Source organism: Mustela nivalis, assembly GCF_964662115.1.
Source record: "Mustela nivalis genome assembly, chromosome: 3".
NCBI lineage: Eukaryota > Metazoa > Chordata > Mammalia > Carnivora > Mustelidae > Mustela > Mustela nivalis.
The window spans coordinates 86,880,012-86,899,963 of NC_139022.1; the positions used below are offsets into that span (position 1 = coordinate 86,880,012).

At 38.3% G+C, this 19,952-nt stretch overlaps 1 protein-coding gene across 16 annotated transcripts in view; it reads right to left on the reverse strand.

The window, feature by feature from the left end:
* Nucleotides 1–19,952, reverse strand: part of MAST4 (microtubule associated serine/threonine kinase family member 4) — a 548,711-nt gene that overhangs the window by 221,367 nt on the left and 307,392 nt on the right. The window lies entirely within an intron of this gene.

The following is a 19,952-nucleotide window of genomic DNA, read 5'->3' on the forward strand; positions in this document are numbered from 1 at the left end:
TTGCTAGGGGCTGGGGAGAAGGGGAAATGGGGAGTTACTGTTAACAGGCATGGAGTCTTCCTGTTTGGTAAGATGAGTAGGTTTTGTGGGTACACAGTGATGATAGCTATACAAGAAAGTTAAGGTACTTCATGCCATAGACCCATTTACTTAAAAATGGTACCTTTTAGGGATGCGTGAGTGGTAACGGTTGAGTGTCTGACTCTTGGTTTCAGCTCAAGTTGTGATCTTGGGGTTGTGGGATTGAGCCCTGCACGGAGCTCCCCGCTCAGCATGGAACTTGCTTGGAATTCTCACTGCCTCTGTCTCTGTCCTTACCCCACCCCTCTAATAAATAAGTAAATCTTTAAAAAGAATGGCACATTTTATATTATGTATATTTAACCACAATTTAACCAAAAAAGAAAAAGTGTACCTATCCTACTATTCTATTTATATGAGGTTCAAAATCAGGTAAAACCAATCTTTTCCTCTGGAAGTCAGCACAGTGGCTGTGGGGATAGATGGGCAGCATCGGGGAGGGAATGCCAGTATGAGGACTCAGAAGTATGAGGACTTCTGAGGCAGAAATCACGTGTTGTTTCTTTTTAAAGATTTTTATTTATTTATTTTGACAGACAGAGATCACAAGTAGGCAAAGAGGCAGACAGAGAGAGAGAGGAGGAAGCAGGCTCCCTGCCGAGCAGAGAGCCCATGCGGGGCTCGATCCCAGGACCCTGGGATCATGACCTGAGCTGAAGGCAGAGGCTTTAACCCACTGAGCCACCCAGGCACTCCTCATGTGTTGTTTCTTGAGCTAGTGCTAGTAACATGGATGTGTGCACTTTGTGAAAATTCCTCAAACTTGTGAATTTGGAGATTCCTTCAAGTCTCAGGCTGCATCTTTTATAAAAGAAAAAAAAAAAAGAATCTCTTTCTGAGGCTTTACAGCCTTCTCACATACTTTTCAAACCCACTTCCTATTTTTGGAAAGTTATTTATACCCAGCATCATTCCAGACAGGATTTGAGACAATACATATAAGAATACACACACAGCTTACTAAATCATTATTTGTTAAATTTACAAATGAAGCAATGTTTAAAAAAGGAAATTAAATCAGAGCCAGAAAAAATAATTGAAAATGGAATATGATGACAAATCCAGGGGAAAATATGCAGAAAATACAGCACTCTCAAGGATAGGGGTGAATTTTACAGAGCTACCCGGGACTGAGACAATTAATTGCTTCCCTGACATTATATATTTTCTAAGTGACTAAGGCAGAATTTTAAGTCAAATTTTCTGACCCAACTACTTTATGTTATTACAGTTTACCACACTTTTTCCAGATCATGCATAAAGTACAGACACTGACTTTTTCGACCAAATCATTCCAGGAACATTTTTCTAGATAAGATATCCAACATATTAGATTAACACCAAAATTTTATTTTTGAGAGTATTTTTGGAAACATAGTGCATAAAGTCAGATCCATGTTAGCTACATCATCCAGAAGGTAAGCTGGAGGTACTTGTTAAAAAACAAAAAAAACTTTGCCAAAAATGGACAACGCACAAAAATATCAGGGTCAATTACAGAGGCTTGTGAGAAAGCTGCACAAGCTACCAAGGTACGCTCTAGAGGAGGTAATGGATAAAAGATTTCTTCTATTTCCTTTAAAAAAAAAATGGAATGTAGAATTTATACACAAAGACAGGGACCCAGCCTGGGACCCTGCATCCCCTACAAATAGAGAGCTCTCTCTACAAAATATAGATAATTTTGCTCCCCATAACAGTGGGGGCAGCATGGGGAAGAAGTTGAGATCTATGTTCTGAAGAACAAAGGCACCATCAGTATTGAGAGATAAGGGGCACTGGGAGGGGCTATAGGAGAGTGGTAGGAGGCTGGGGGCCCAAAAGTGGGGCCTCTGAGGTCAGTGTCTGTGAGGGGATGGGGTTCTCTAGTGTCTTTGGTAGGAGCTGAAGGCACCCTGGGTAGGGATGGGGATCACACTGGAGTCTTTAAATAGAAACCGGGGGACGCCTGGGTGGCTCAGTTGGTTGGACAACTGCCTTCGGCTCGGGTCATGATCCCGGAGTTCCGGGATCAAGTCCCGCATTGGGCTTCCGGCTCCATGGGGAGTCTGCCTCTGACCTTCTCCTCGCTCATGCTCTCTCTCACTGTCTCTCTCTCAAATAAATAAATAAAATCTTAAAAAAAAAAAAATAGAAACTGGGCTGGGAGGGTTGGGGTACTGAAGGTAACTTCAGCAACACCGTGATTGTCCCCTGGTTTTTGTACAGCTTATCAGGACTATGGAAGACAGCACCACGCTCAGCATTTTCCATTTTTGTTAATGGTTGACATACATGTGACCTGATTAGCAGAGTTCCTCATTAGAGAAAGGCCTTCTAGACCTACTAAAGGCTATCCTAATGATACCTGATTTTTAATATTTTTTTCAATTGTCAAGGTGTGATGATACAACTAAGATACTTTGCGTAGTTGAAGTTCTGTGATTTTTATAAATAGATTCAATGTCTCTCCACTTCCTGATTCTCACTGACCCCTCAAGGCAGACTGGCCTCTGTTAATTCGCTCAGCCTCCAGGCACTAGTCCAACTGGGTCCCTCACAGTGGATTCACATTCTGAATCTTTCATTTAAGAGACATCTATGGTGTGCATTAAGGATGAGAAGTGTCCCTTAGAGAAAAAGGACAGAAATCAGATAGCACTTCTGAGGCTAGGAAAGGAAAAGATGTCTTCATTGATCCAGAGACAGTATCTTAAGAATAAGCCACAGCAAAGGATTCCTTTTTAAAAAATCTGGGACTAAGAGTAGCCGTCTGTACCAGAATTAGAGGCACCTAAAAGAAGTAATGCGAAGATTCACAAATAAAAACCTTGCCTTTTAAACAGGACAAGGAGAACTGTAAATTTGAAACAGTTGAAAAAAAAAATTCAGATGATTGGCAGCAGATTTTAAACCTGAAAAGCCATATGCAAGAGCTTAATTAAGTCCTTTATGGAAATCTTATCATCAGCATTTATAGACACCGAGTTTTGAAACCTGGAGGAGACAATGTGTAAAGAAAAGGCACAAAGGTTTGCATCACCACTGAAGGTCTATATTCTTCTCTTAACAAACGCTCACCCATCTTAGATTGCTTTCTGTAACATATCTTACAAATTCCAAGTCAAATACACTCTTTGGTTATTATAAAATGCTAAGATGACTTGACAATCGGTAACAGATGATCCATATATGTGTACTTCTTTGCCTTTCAAAATCATGTTAGCAGAGAAGCAAAAAATTGTAAAATCATGTTAATAAAGTACTAGAATTCCATGGCTGGGTGTAAATGCATGCTGTAGAGACCAGCGGAGAAACGAAACGTTATTTCTTTGTATTACATATTTGGTAACCATAATTCCTTTAATCAACCTTTACTGAACACCTACTATAGGCAAAAAATAAAACAAAACAAAACAAAAAAAACAGAATAAAGAAAATTTGTATTTCTTAGCTTCATTATAAAATGTTTTCTTGGCTTAAAAATAGAATTTTGTGGAAAAAGACATTTATTGGCTATATTCTGGGGAAGAGAGGGAGAAAGGCACATGTTGGCCCAAACTTACTTGCCTTAACAGTGGACTTTTAAATTGATTTTCATCCTGATATTCAAAATTCTAGTGAACAATAAAAGGGGTCACCCAGAAGACTGTATTGTAAAGACGCAGGTTGGCGGGGCACCTGGGTGGCTCAGTGCAGTGGGTTAAAGCCTCTGCCTTCGGCTCAGGTCATGATCCCAGGGTCCTGGGATCGAGCCCCGAGTCAGGCTCTCTGCTTGTCAGGGACCCTGCTTCCTCCTCTCTCTCTGCCTGCCTCTCTGTCTGCTTGTGATCTCTGTCAAATAAAAAAAAAAAAAAAAACCACTCAGGTAGGCTTTGTGATCACCTCATCTGATTGAATTTTTTGAATCAGCAAATGAGAAAATGAGGCCTTACCCCTATCTGTTTTGATGAGTTAAGCAATGCAAAGAAACTTACATTCTGTTGTTAATGTGGTATTATCACATCTTCGTCAATGTGTATTTTTAAAGTTTAAGAAGGGTATATCTTGTCTCATTTCCCTCCTTCTCACTTATTTTTTCTGCAACTTGTAACACTGTACCCCAGGTACAAAGAACTCTGGCCTGTTTGGCATCATGACCCCCAAAAAACAATTAAACAAGAGAATACATTCCAAAACACAAATTTAACTTTTTGGTAACATGAAAATCTTTTTCCAATTCCTATATCTTCCAGAAATTGCTAAATAATATTATGTTTCAATGCAAATATAGAGCCCTTTCAGGACCACTAGGAATGGCTGAAATAAGCATCTTACAAAGTCTCGAGAGCAATAAACTTTCCAAGAATATCAGCTGATCACTGAAGTTGATGTGGAGATGAGTCACCTGAAAACACAAAATATATTCTATAAAAACATGCTGAAAAATGTGCTACAAACTACTGATTTTATCCTGAGCAGGACTTGAATTTTAAAAACTAGCATTTGGGTTGATCATTATTATCTTCTCAAGAGCTTCTAATTTTTTTTCTTCTAGCCAATAATTTTTAGGAGACTATTATTTCAAAAACTTCTGAAAACATATTAATTACTAGTATTGTACGAAAAAGCTTAACCCCTGTGTAAATTTAAATACTGGCATTCTTATCCGCATTTTACAAGTGAGGAGGGGCAGGTGTAGAGGTAGTAATTAAATTGTCCAGGGTCACCCATCTACAAAAAGAACAGAACCCTTAATAGTATGCTTTGGGTAATTTACCGAGATTGCTTTCTGTAGTCTAATGAAGGATCGATTTGACGAATGTTCCTTAAGTATTGAAAGGTGGGGTGGGAAGATAGAGTCTGTATTTATAGCATGTAAAATTCAATACAGATCCATTCACATCCTAATTAACTTATTTTTATTTACTTCACCTAATAAGGATAATACTGTGTTAAAATGCCTGCCCCCTTTCAAAAAAACAAGTACCTCTTAGAACAGTATACTCAGCATTTCTGGTTTTTAGGATTGCTGAAGGACATCATTTGTTTTTGAACTAAACGGTATACTTGTGAGGGGTGCCAGCACATTTTATTCATCTCCTGGCACACACTCTGTCCCATGTCAAAGTTTGTTGATCTGAATTTAGAATTTTCCTATTTCCAAAATAATTATCTTCATTCTCCAGTGGCATAATTGTTTCTAACCCCCATTTTTTCCATATTTTACCCACTTACCACAATACTTATTTTTTGTCCCCAATATTATTCCCCTTAATAGAATTATCTGTAAACATGTCATACATTTTGAATTACTCCATTTGGCCTTTTTTTTTTTTTTCCTGTAACATCTAAAGTCTGTTCCCTGATTAGCACTCTAAGATTTTAAATATACATAAAGGATCTATGATGTCAACTGCTTGAAATACCCTATGATGAAACAGAACAGCAAATTTTATCCGAGAAAAAAATGCCTTTCTTCTACCTTACTAAATTAAAATATTGAACTCAACTCAACTATCATTTATGCTCCTGACCTCCCAATCTAAAGTAGACCCACAATTACCCTCACCTACAATATTCTGCTCCTTTCCTTCAGAACATCTTTAAAAATCAGGATATATTTTAAATAAAATGTATTAATATAAATCCGAAGAGAGCAAAGGTCATGCCTTTTCTGTTTACCGTTTTATACTAAATAATTAGCATAATGCTCACATAAGAGGCATTCAATAAATACAGGACAAAGCAAAGAGTTAATTAATAGTTAATAAAATCATTGCAAGTATAAGCACAGGGGGTGAAGGCATCAAATTCAACTGGGGGGAATATTTCTAGAAGGCTTAGTTACCATTGCTGACTGGAATAATCAGGATTATTCTGGGCTATCTTGAGAAGTCTAACATATTACCTGCTACTCAACTCCACGCCAGCCAGTGATATGTACAGCATCATCTACAAAGCGCCATCATAGCCATGTAGCTTGGAAACGGCTTCAGAGGAAAGCTGAGAGCTACTCTGGGAGACAAAGATCCTCAAGTGCTTTGCTCTGCCCTGGACCAGGGATGGGGATGAAGTGGGGGTTGGCGAAGGCAACAAGAAGACTTTGGGTTCAGGGAGTGGAAAGGAGAAGTCTAAAGCTACAAGTTTTGATAATTCTGTCATCATGCCAAACAGCTGACACCTAGTCAAGAAAGACCTCTGGTGACGGACTACTGACAAGGTCTTACCCTTTTCCCAGAAAACCTGAAACCTGGAATCACATTGGAAGGATCTCTTATCAACCCCACATTCGAATGGAACGTAGTCTTTGGTTCCTTGACAAATAATCCAATTCACAGTATGACAAGGGTTCTCATCTTCAATTTTCCTTTTCTGTCTGCTCAGTCAACTTGGGAAATCAGTCTTTGAGCATGTAAGTGATCTAAGCTGGCAGTCTCTTTCATGAGCTCACCCCCTTCTCTACCAATGTGGGACTCAAAATGGGAGGGGATGTGTTACAGCTGCCTTGTGTGCTGGAGGGACAGTCACTTTATAAGAGAAGCCTGGCGTTCAGATAGTCCATTTTCCTTTATATTTTGCAGGGGAAAGAAGTATTAAAAAACAAAACAGAAAGCCCACAGATAATTGGCTATTAATGTATTTTCACCCGTTTCAGTTCCAAGATTTGTCCAGACATCAGAGGTCACTACCTCAAAAACAGGGGATTCTTGATACCCAGCCCTATGATGTGAAATGCTCCCATGAAATCCCATGGGAGTTCATGAACTAAAACTAAACTCCTATGAACTAAATTAAAATTCAACTTCCTTTTCCTATGGGACGCAACCAGGTTGGGTAACATGCCCAAGCTTTAAGGGTTATTCTGTGTCCTGCCATAGAAAATACTCCACAGGATTGGCAAGGGTTATGGCAGAAAAGAGTATGCCCTGTAGAAGTCTCACCAGAACAATTCTTCCAGAAAGAAAAGACTGCAGGGCAAAGTGATATTGAGCATTAAAGCGAGTGGGAGGCTAGCTTCCAGTATCTAGATGGTGAAATAGAAAGCTTAAAATGCTCAATATCCCTAAGTAATCAAAGAATGGGGTTAACCCATCCCCTTGTGATTTCTATGTAAGTACAGACTTGAAATTTGATGCACTTTACCAGAAAAGGCTGAGGAGAGAAATGTTCATACTGTTTTCTTCGTGTGGAGATGGATACAGTATGGGAATTTAAAGCAAGTTTGCATTCCTCTATTTCAACATTCTCATGACAGGTTGGGATCAGGCAGAAACTCAGGTCTGGTCCAAACCCTACAGGGACCATAAAAGTCACCCAGGAAAAAAATATATCTATTTTCCAGGGTCCTACTTCTTCTAGGGCAGAAACAACAATAAAGAATTCAGAGGTGAAAAGAATTAGTATGTCATAAAAAAATAGGAAAGAAAAATAAAATACTCTCACATTGACTATACCCGGGAGAATTTACTCACATACTTAAATTTATGCAGCAAGTTACCAGGAGCCTCATAAATACTGGACCCATAATCAAATTGTAATCATTCATTTTATTTACATTTCATTAGGGGGCACTAAGGTAATGATCTTCGAAAGATTTCACTTGCAGTCAAGGAAAGAGGAAGTGGATGTCCTGGGGGGTAGGGGAGGAGAGTGCCTAAGAAGGGGATGTCATTTGTCCCAAGGGCACAGAATTACTAAAACTGTTTAAAAAGTGACCATGTGCTTTATGCATCTCCCACACATCATCGCATTCTCTATTATTTTTACTCCCCGTGTTACATGAGAGGGAAGACCTGCATCTCTCTGACTTGAAGAACTCAGACTGAACTTTGAGCAGGACGTGAGAAACAAACAAGTTCCGTGAAATAGAGGCTGCAACAGTAATTTCCTAGACAGCCGGAATATTCACCATATATATTACCACCTGTCATTTACTGTTGGCAAAATGCATGACAACCTTTCAGGCACTTCCAAAGCAATTTGAATAGCTGCACCAAAGGATGGAGCAATGATACACTGAATAAAACATCCCGTGCCCGCATCCTTCCTTTGAAGGCTGTCGGCCATACATTTTGAATAACCTGAAATGAAGATCAAAAGGGAACAGGAACCATTTATTTATTTATTTTACCAGAGGCAATGAATGAAAAGAAGGTAAAATTAAGGATTAAAAGAAGTTCACCTATAGGCAAACATCAAGACTCTGTTCCCAAGATTCATAAAGTGCAATGATCTCGTCTAAGTCACAAAGCCATGACTGACACCGTGGTAGAACACGAGGCCACAGCACCAGAAAGAGCTCAAGGAAAAGAAAGCCTGGCGCTCCTTCCTTGGACTCTTCCCCCTCAGCAGCGCCCCCCGTGTGCCCCCGTTCCGCAGGCATAGCTCCTCCCGAGCTCCGGCCACGAGCATCACCACGATTCTCTTCAACACATCAGCCTCAGAGTGGCTCCTTCCTCCTGCAGGGATTCCCTGGGTACAGTTCATGTCTCCCCTCTTTCCTCAAGCTCGTCATCAAGACAGGAGGAACCTGATGGAACTCAAGATGGGCAAGTGGAAAAAGAGAGGCTGCCTCGTCTTTCAACTATTCCACCTAACATGTAGACGTTGGTTGGGTATAAACCTCAGAAGCTAGCTTTTTATACAGACATTAAAGAAAACGAACGGAAGGATTTAAAAAAAATTGTCGCACACGTTCACTCTCAACCCACTGTGCAATTTCAATGGAGCCACCTAAAAACCTGATAGCACTAGGTAACTGATTCACTCTAACAGGTAATTACACTAACAAGATTCTATATGTAGCATATGACATAACTACCTAAACAATAAACTAAACGTGATCTCAATTTCTCAGAGCAGGAAACTGTTCCTACAGCTGAGGAAGGGGCTGCTCCTGCCCTCCCTGTGTGGCCCCGGATCTAGGGCACTTTTGTCTCTGTGGAGCTGCTCCACACAGCACAGTTGCAAGGTGCCAGGAACTCTGAATGCCTCTGGGGGGCTTAGGGATTAGGACCTGAGGGGTTCTGGATTACTGGGAAGACAACCTTCCTGAAAGTATGTGTTAAGTTGGATTCTGTGGGACAGCCCAGGAACTCACCATCACATATAACATAGCTTCCCTGGGGAAATAGGTTCACAGGTTTTCAACAACTCATCTAGATCTGAACTGGTGAAAAAGAGCCCATAGCTGTTCATGAAAACAACCAACAGAAAAAGAGGCTCTCAGAGACTTTGTCTCTAAGGTTTTGTGTTTGGCTTTTGAATTCAGTGGGAGTCTCTGTAAACTAGGTTTTGCTCTGACTCAAGTCTCTGTAAAACTAGGTTTTGCTCATCTGTTACATGGAGGTCATAACATCATGCTTAGCGACCAGGAGGTAGTCAACAGATGTTCACGCTTTCTTTCCCCGTAGAAAAATAGTATAAGCTTTTTTTTGCCGATAATATGGTAGGCAGAACTCTTAAATGACCTCCAGGAGCTTAAACTATTATGTAATCCCCTCCCTGTCCACTCTGACAGGCAGACCTTTGATGATGATGGAACGTTATTCCCATGGAGTGGTTACTAATCAGCTGACTGTTATTCAGAAGACGACAGTGGGTGAGTGGACCTGACCTAATCAGGTAAATCCCTTAGGAGATGGTGAAGCGTCAGAGAAATGCTTCTACCTGCCTTGAAGACAGTGAAAGCCACTGTGAGCTAGCCACTGTGAGCTTACCACTGTGAGGAACCAAATTCTGCCAAACATTTGAGCTGGGAAGAGAACCCAGCTGAGCCCTGTCCTGACTTCTGATCTACAGCATTGTGCGATAATAAATGGGTGTTGTTTTAAGCCATTAAGTTTATGGTAATTTATTACACAGCAATAGAAAACTGAAACAGAACACAGCTATAAATTTATGTGTTTCTATAACTCTAGGGAAAAGAGGCATCAGAAATAACAAAGTACACACATATTAGAAGAAGAAAGAGAGGGAGGAGAAAGATTTGAGATGTATTGTGCTAGACACTCTGGCAGATACTGAACAAATGTTAACTCTTATAAAGAAAGAGTTTTATTTAGAAAGTTCTAGTGTCTTCTATTACTCTAAAATAAAGTTTCTATTTCAAGCCCAATTACCACCAACTTAATAAAACTTTTTACTTCATTATCATGATAGAAATCTTTTTAAAATTTTTCTAATTTTTATTATGTTATGTTAGTCGCCATACAGTACATCATTAGTTTTTGATGCAGTGGTCCATGATTCATTGTTGGTGCTCCATGCAATACATGCCCTCCTTAATACCCTTCATCAGGCTCCTGATAGAAATCTTTTAATCAGCAAAAGGATATAATCAAAACATGGTTTTAAAGTATTTTATTTTATTCATTTTTTTCTTTTAGATTTTATTTATTTGAGAGAGAGAGAGAGCATGCAAGAAAGAACATGAGTGGGAGGAGGAGAAGAGGGCGAAGCAAACTCTCCACAGAGCAGGGAGCCTGTGTGGGACTTGATCGCAGGACCCTGGGATCATGACCTGAGCTGAAGACACACTGAACCAACTGAGCCACCCAGGTGCCTTGAAGAATTTTATTTTTATTTATTTGTTCATTTAGAAGAATTTTATTTTAAGGACACTGAGAATGACCCAATAGTAGGTGATTGTGACTTTGGAAGCACTATACAAAATCAAACAGCACTTATCACATAGGCCATTCAGAACCAATTTTTTTCTACTGGTGGAGTAAATATAAAAGAAACACCTTTTTTTAGAAATAGAGGACACATAAATCCATATGACAATGCAGAAGGCAACTGGCTGCGCCAAAAACATTCAGAATAATCTATGAATTACGAACTATTTTTAAGTGGCAAAAATCAGAAAACAGCCACATCATGTTTTGATAGAAATCGTACACATAAACTTTAATAAATTTATGGAGGAAAAGTGGGGAAAGCGTTGCCTATACTTTAAAAGGTCTCGACATCTATGCAAGACATGTAAAATTAACATCCCAAGAACACTTGAAGTCCCTCAAAACTGAGAGTGACTTTCCAGAGAAAACCAGTGAATGTAAAACACATCTGTGTGACTTCAGAATGAAATTTCCATCATTTAGCGTGCTCTAACTCTGATTCTAAAAAAAAAAAAAAGAAAGAAAAAAAAGAAAAAAAAAAAAGCACAAGCACCAAGCATAGACATAAAACATTCTGAAATGCTTCCATAGGGAAAAGACAGCAGTTTTTCTGTAAGCACATATTGGTAATCGGTAGTCCAGTATTTCAGGAGATAGAATGGATAGAATGGAAATATTCAAATAATAAAAAAAAATTTTAAGTACTTTTACTAATGATATTTGCTTAAAGACAAAAAAACACCAGGTAGTGAATTTACTGTGCCATTCCATTAAGCAAATGAGCCTTTTGGAATTTGCTAGTATCTTAATTTGACAAAAATGTATTTTCAACTGTTAGACTACAGATTCCAACAAGAACTATTTAGGGACCCAAAAGATCCCTGCACTCCTTATTTCTTAAAAGCAATAACAACTTTAGGTAACAAGAAGAATCTTTAAATAGTCCTTATTCTCAGAACCTGACCTCTGCATTTTCATGTTTGGTAACTATTTCTTCAAAACTCTGCATGTTATCCACTGTGTGAAAAGCCTTGTTTTACTAGAAATGCTAGACACATTTATAAGTGCTTGCTCTGACCTAGCACAGGACATGCATTACCATACTCAATTCTATCAGGTATACATTCATCAAACTCATTTCATTAATAAGGAAATTAAGACCTACCAAAGATTATTTAACTTATCCACAGTTAGGTTGGGTGGTACATGATAGAACTGGGATGGTCAATCTCCAAAGCCAAAATAAGCAAATTATCTTTAACTGTCTTTCATAAGAAACTGTAATGAGGCATGATTATATATCATGGGTACTTTACCATGACAGGGAGAAATCAATGGAAACTTTTTGTACATATATATATATGCCCATAATTTAACAATTTTAGATTTACAAGGTAACAACATTCTTGCTTTCTATCATACATAGACACACCCTCATATGAGTATCAACAGTGATACCTCAAACTCATGAAAGATACTGTCTACTTAATTATACCTAAATAAACCCTTAATTTGCTAATCAGATGATGTTTATATTAATCTCTAGGTCTAAAAGAATCTGCCATAATTAATCCAAGACCAAAAACAAAGTCATGAAGAAATTTAACTGATAACAAAGTTATCTCTAACACTCTTCTCAAACAAGCTCAATTTCCAGCGTAATGATAAGATATATGGACGCACAAACTTGTATAGAGGACAATATGGAAAACAGAAAATAATAACTACAGTCTCATGAAAGTGGCTCAGAATCATGATGTGCAAACTTTTTTTTATCAACTTACATAGTCTTCTAGTATATAATTTCCATTACACAAATCCACATTCTCTTCTGCTAAAGAAAAATAGCATAGTAATAAAATGTTTTATACACACATCTAGAAAATATGTTTGTAATGGAGATAACAAAAGTTGTAACTCACATACAAAAAATACAAACTGATTAAAATACTAACCCCAGAGACATAACAGCAAACATATGAATAGATATTTCCCAGAAAAGAACATCTCAATAGCAAACTAAATGAAAAGATAATAAAATGTTTTGTTAGTGAAAAGTGAATTAAACTAACAACAAAGTATCACTTTACACGTCAAGTGGCAGACTATAAACAGTGTCAAAATACCTATTGTTGGCAGATTATGGAAAAATGTGGCTTCTCAAATTGTTAGCTAGTGGAAATATATGCATACGTTATTTCTTCTGTCAGGTTCAATTTGGGTATTTTCTATTAACCTGTCCTCCACATTACTAATAATGTCTTCGGCTGTGTCTGTTCTATTAAAACTGCCCATGGAATCCTTAATTTCAGAAATTGTATTTTTTAATTATCAATTTTTCTACTTGCTGCTTTTTCTCCCCCACAAATTGTAATTCTCTGGTGAAATTTTCCAATTTTTCATTTTTCTTCTTTAACATACTAGTCACACTTTTTTTTTTTAAACATTTTTTTTTAAGTCCCTAAATTCTAACTTAAATCTTTGGGATAGCCCTTATAAGCAAAGAGTGGGTCTTTGCCCCAACTCCTCTCTAAACTCATGTCTGGAACATAAAAATTAGCATTCTCACTATAAAACCAACCAAAACAATGTTCTTCATATTAAAAAGGAATAGTCCATTAAATTTAGGCAATTTAGTCATCTCTGGAAGCCACTGATTCTTTCTGGATGGCAAGCAACCCTCGAATATGAAAAAGGGAAGGCATTTTGTGATAAAATTACCATGTAACTTAAAAGAAATTTAGCTATATTCCCTTTTAAGTGTAATATTTCTTACATCACAGAGTATGTTTCACACTAACACTTTATATTTATCATAGACACTAGCAGCATTCCAGGAACAAACCACCTACCATGACTATTATGTGATGCTTACTTGGGAACAGGAAATATTGGAAAAGACCAATACCAGAAAAAAACAACTGCTATCCAAACGTGATATAATTTTGTATCTAGAAAGCCAAACAGAATCAATTAAAAAACTACTGGAGTTAAAAGAAAAGTTAAGTAGCTTGGACAGATCCCACATATATAAAATCCAATAGTTGCACTACCAGTAAAAAAAAAAAAAAAAAAAAAAAGACTTATTTACAAACCCTACTCACATAAAATTAAATAAATGAAAATACTCCAGAATAAATGGTTCCCAGAGGGGAAGTGGGTGGTGGGGAAGATGGGTGAAACAGGTGAAGGGGATTAAGAATACACTTACTTTTTTTTTTTTTTTAAGATTTTGTTTATTTATTTGACAGAGATCACAAGTAGGCAGAGAGAGAGGGGAAAGCAGGCTCCCACTGAGCAGAGAGCCAGATGCAGGGCTCCATCCCAGGACCCTGAGATCATGACTTGAGCAGAAGGCAGAGGCTTAACCCACTGAGCCACCCAGGCACCCCAAGAATACACTTATCTTGATGAGTGCTGGGTGGCGTGTGGAATTGATGAATCACTATAATGTATGCCTAAAATAATCTAACACTGTATGTTAACACTACTGGCTTTAAAATAAACTTTCAAAGAAATAAATAAATAAACACTCCAAGATATCTTAAGGAGAAATATATGTGATCTGTTAAAAAAACAAAACAAAACCAAAAACCAAAAAAAAAAAAATTTTTTTAGAAAGAGAGATACCAGAGTCATTAAATTAATAAATGTTTCTAAAAGGATAAAACATAGCTTAAGATGACACTTTCTTCTAAATGAAATGTATGCTTTTAATATTTCACTTAGGGAACGGTGGCCTTGTAGGTGAACCCCAAACATGATTCTAATATTTATGTAGAAAAAAAATGAATAGATGAACTTTATCACTTAAAAGTCTGCAAAACAAGAGCAAATATGGAAACATATCTTTAGTTATCAAATATAGTATAGCCCTAGTTAAAGGAAATATGGATAATAGAGAAGAGATAAGGCATATATTAAATATAAGACACAACAAATTAGTAGGGAGAAAATTATTTAGTAATGGCAGGAGGGAGTAACTGGTTAGCAAAATGGGAAGAAAACTGTAACCTACTATGTAATAAAATAAATTACAAACACATTTAGACAACATTTATTTTGTGCTCGTAGATGTCAGACACTGGTAGGTACCAGAGACACCAAGATGAAAAGACAGTGGAACAGTCTAAGAAACAAAGGAGCAGATAAGAAAGTTCACAGAGTCCCCCAGTCGCATCTAGCCGGAAGTACTTATCATCCTAAATTGAATGAGCATTAGGAAACTCATAAAGTACCATGTGTGCCTTATTCCCTGCCCCCCACCCAAATGCCTTCACACACAAATGCACAGTGTCTGACACACAACAGGTGCTCACATTTTTATGGAATAAAAAGATAGAGGGTGCCTGGGTGGCTCAATGGGTTAAAGCCTCTGCCTTTGGCATGATCTCAGGGTCCTGGAATCGACTCTGCTCAGCGAGGAGCCTGCTTCCCCCTCTCTGTCTCTGCCTGCCTCTCTGCCTACTTGTGATCTCTCTGTCAAATAAATAAATAAAATCTTTTAAAAAAAGATACAAAAGATGCTACAAAATAATAGGACTGCTTTTCTGTATATGTTTCCTGTATAAAAGCATCGGTTCTTGTCCTTCCACTTCCAATGTTGGAAAACCTACTGTAATTTGTCACTTGCAGAATGATCTGAGGGACAGAAGGAGGAGTTTTCATTAAAGAAAATGAGAATGTATTTTTCATGTTTCTCAATCTATGCCAAATTCTGTCCCGAGGAGGGAAATGGTAAAAGAGGTGGTCAGGGTACAGACAACTGAGTAGGGAAAAAATGGTTTAAAGCACTTCTGAGAAGCAAAGAAGATACTGCTAAAGATCGTGAGCTTAAGACCAACCTAAACATTTCAGTATTACGACTTTCTAAAAGCAAAGGCTGGCAGCAGAGGTGCTCAAAGATAAAGATTACCTATGAAAAAGAAATTGGCAGAAAAAGGAAAAAAAACTTTCCCTAAAAAGAAAAGGAAAAAAAAAAAAGACTTCATTGAGTTACATTCCAAAGGCATTTTACTGTACATGTTTAACATACCCATGTGAGGCTTAACATACACCAGGAACTGCTGAAGTGCTCATAGAAATATTATTTCATTCAATCCTTATAATAACCCATGATTCAGGTGCTATTATGACATTCTTCCATAGATGAAGATACAGAGGACAAGAGATGTTAAGCAATTTGACCAAGGGTATGTAATTATGAAGTGGTAAAGCCAGGATTTAAATTCAGGCTGTTAAAAATAAGTTTCCATTGACAGAATTCATCCCAAATGCATGGCCACCAAATTAACATGTTCTTCTTTTAAGATGGGAATAACAGAACATTCAGAAATAAAGGGAGGAGTCTAAGCAGTGAGGAAGACCTGAGTGTGAATTCTCGATCAATTAAAAGCTGTGACACCCTGGACAAGTTATATAACATTTCAGCACTCTGGTTTTCACATCAGTTAAATGAAGACAAAACAACCGAGCCTCAGAAGTAAGGACTGAGAGAAAAATATCTACAGAGGAGCACCTGGCAATGGGGGACCACAGAGCTCTGGACAACTTGCAGCAAACGTGGCAACAGCGGCATGACCACTGAGGGTCACAGGGCATTCTGAGCTGGCCACGCTCACTGTGGGGGTCCCCCAGGATAGAGAGGGAAGAAAGCACAGAACTGGAAAGATGGCTCCAAGAATTTAAAGGGACTGCGGGTTAAACAGGTAGGAAAAGGGCACAAAGGGCAGATTCAGTGGGTAGCAAAGAGGTTTGCAAGGTTACAATATAATTGGCCTCCATAGGCACCTCAGAAGATGCTACTTCCCCTTTCAAAAGTGCTAATAATGATACAAGTACATCACCTTCTACGGGAAAACATGGCACTGCACAGTATCAAAATCTAATGATGAAACGGAGACATGAGGAAGTCTCTTCTTAGTCTCCTCTGCATGTAAAATGAATATAAAAATTCAGAAAGGGATACTCTGAATCCCTTTCTTACAGTGTACCTGTACCACTAGGAACTGGCAAAAATTGATTGGCACCTAGCGTGTTCCAAGCACTGTGCAGAGCATTTCTGATACATTATCTCTCAGAAGCCTCATAATGGTTTCATTTCCATCATCCTCATTGTAACAGAGGCAAAGTAACATAGCTACAGAGTAGGAGAATTGGGCCAGAAGGTAACACCACCAACTGAAAAAAAAAAAGCCTATGATTTTATTTATTTATAAAGATTTATTTATTTATTTATCTTTCAGACCAAGAGCGAGCACAAGCAGTGGAAGTGCAGGCAGAGGAAGAAGCAGGCTCCCTGATGAACAAGGAGCCTGATATGGGACTTGATTCCAGGACAGAGCCACCCAGGAGTCCCCACAAAAGCCTATGATTTTAACGACAGCAGCTACTACTTCTAAATACAGAGGTTTGGGGGAAACCTCTTCAGAGAAAATATGGAATCACTAACTCAAGAGTACCATTTCTCCACCCAGTGCAGAGGTCCACCACCTTTTAACTCATTAACACATGACTGGCCCGTCCCCACCCCTGCCCTTGGATCCTTCCTTTGTTGCCAGGTTCATTATTTGCTCTAAGTAATGCAGCTAAAAGCAAGGCTGGGTTTTGTATATGAAACAACCAAACAAACAAACAAACAAAACACACAAAGCTTAGGTGCAAATACTTATTTGGGTAAAAAACAGAAAGACAAGAATTAATTGAACACAAGCTCACCTATTTCAAGGATAAATATTAAGTCAACCTACTTAAAAACCAAGTCACATCCAAGAATACACTAAAGCTAATTTGTACCAACTTTGGACCTTCGTGTATTCTATACCAGTGCTCCTCCTCAAACTGGAGACTAAAAATGACTGTTAGGGAGATGAATATTAATGCAGTATAAAAAATTTTGTTGACATTTCACTGAGAGTCTTAAAAAAATATGAACTCTGGAATGACTATCCTTTAAATTCAGACTGCTCCATGATTTCAGTGCCATGTTTCCATCTGTGGTAATGATCAAGTTGGCCCTGTATTACCATTTCAATTTTCCCAAGCTAATGAGAAAAAAAACTAGAGGATTGAATATACAAAGAAGGCGAGGGCCAAATGATATTATGGAGCACTGAGGAACCATTGAGAAAGGCTTTCTGTCAGGAAAGTCACAGCAGAACTGAGCTTCACACTGCATATGATAAATATGTCAATTCAAAAAACAAACAAATGAAGGAAGCAGGTAGCATACCAGCCAAGAGAGATTTTGTTTTAGCCAAATATCATCATTAATAAATAATATCAGGAGCACCTGTGTGACTCAGTTAAGTGTCTGCCTTTGGCTGGGGTCATGATCTCAGGGTCCTGGGATGGAGCCCTGAGTCCCACTCCCTGCTCAGCAGGCAGTGTGCTTCTCCCTTTCCCTCTGTCCCTCCCTGCTGCTCACGTACTCTCTCTCTGTCTCAAGTAAATAAATAAAAATCTTTTCAAAAACAGGTAATATTAAATCAATACTATTATTGTAAATGCCACTATTTTTTTTAAGATTTTGTTTATTTAAGATTTTGTTTGACAGAGACACAAGTAGGCAGAGAAGCAGGCAGAGAGAGAGAAAGAAGAAGGGAAGCAGGCTTGGCAGCCTGGTGGGGGGCTCGATCCCAGGGCCCTGGGATCATGACCTGAGCTGAAGGCAGAGGCTTTAACCCACTGAGTCACACAGGCGCCCCTGTAAATGTCACTCTTGGTGGTTTTGTTGTATTTGTTTTAATTGCAGTGGTGACAGTGAATCTGAGTTTGTATCTGGCTTTTTTCTTCATATATAATAAAGTATCATTAAACTAAATATATTTACATAACATTGTAGCCGTGAAAACATTTCTTTTTTATGGAAGCTTATACATCCTTTAAAGTAAAGGAACAGGTCTAAATACAGGTTCAAATCCTTGAACACCACAGGTTTGAACTTCATGGGGTCACTTATACACAGATTTTTCTGGATAAATACAGTATGGTACTGGAAATACATTCCCTCTAAGATTTTCTTACATTTTTTTTTCGCTAGTTCACTTCAAGAGTATAGAACAAATATACAAAATATATATTAATCTATTGTTTATTTTATGGGTAAGGCTTCTGGTCTATGGCAGACCATGTGGAGACAGTTCTTGGGGGTGTCCTAAGTTCTATGTGGGTTTGTGACTGCCCGGGCATTGGTGCCCCTAACTTCTGCGTTGTTCAACGATCAACTCTACATGGGTTTGCACTGAAATCCGTGAGCAGTTTCCCACACACTGCTGCCCTGCTCTTGCATACTCCACGCAGAGCACGTGTGACGCAAAGCATCTTACCACAGGTTGCTTACCAAGGGAAGGGAAAAATGAAACAAGATGGGATCAGGAGGGAGACAAACATAAGAGACTCTTAATCTCAGGAAACAAACTGAGGGGTGCTAGGGGGTGGGAGGGTAGGGTTAAGGTGGCTGGGTGATGGACACTGGGGAGGGTAAGTGTGTAAGCCTGCTGGTATGTGTGTAAGCCTGATGATTCACAGACCTGTACCCCTAAGGCAAATAATACATAATATGTTAATAAAAATAACTGAAAGAAAGAAAGGAAGGAAGGAACTAGCTTAACACATAGTTAGACAGAAACTTTGACTTCTGGCAGCCAAGGAGGCATGGGAGAGTCCTGTGAAAGCTATGGGAAACATATACAGGTTCCCACATAATGTCAGTGATTTCAGAAAGCTGTCAGGTGTCCAGAGTGAAAACACTTTGTTGGAAAATAAGTATAGTTTAGAAGAGGTGCTTTATTCTTTTTAATTAGTAAGCAACATGCAACCAGGAAAGAAAGAGTGGGGACCAAAAAATCAAAACTACTTGGATCACCAAAAGGGATCAGGAACAACTAATAGGTTTGGGTGAGAAATTTTTGCTCAAATAAAGGTATACACAATTCAAAATCTCACAAGCTCATTTTCGGAGAGTCAAATTTAAAAAATACCTCATCGTCACTGAAATATTTTTATTGGGAAATTTTTCTACATAAAAGGAGCCCGTAAGTACAATGCAGGCAGAGCAAATTATCAGAAATATAAGTATTAAGTCTATTCCAGTTAAGAGATATGGGCACAATCTATGGGTGGCTAAATATGGTAATAAATGATAATGAACTTCAGATAAGCAAAAGCCACCTTAGGCTTTGCAAAAGCCAAAGAATTTCTGGCTTCCCGGTATCTATGGATTTCAAAATATGATATCTGTAAGGATGAGAATTAAAGGATACATCTATCCAATTGGAAATACTGATG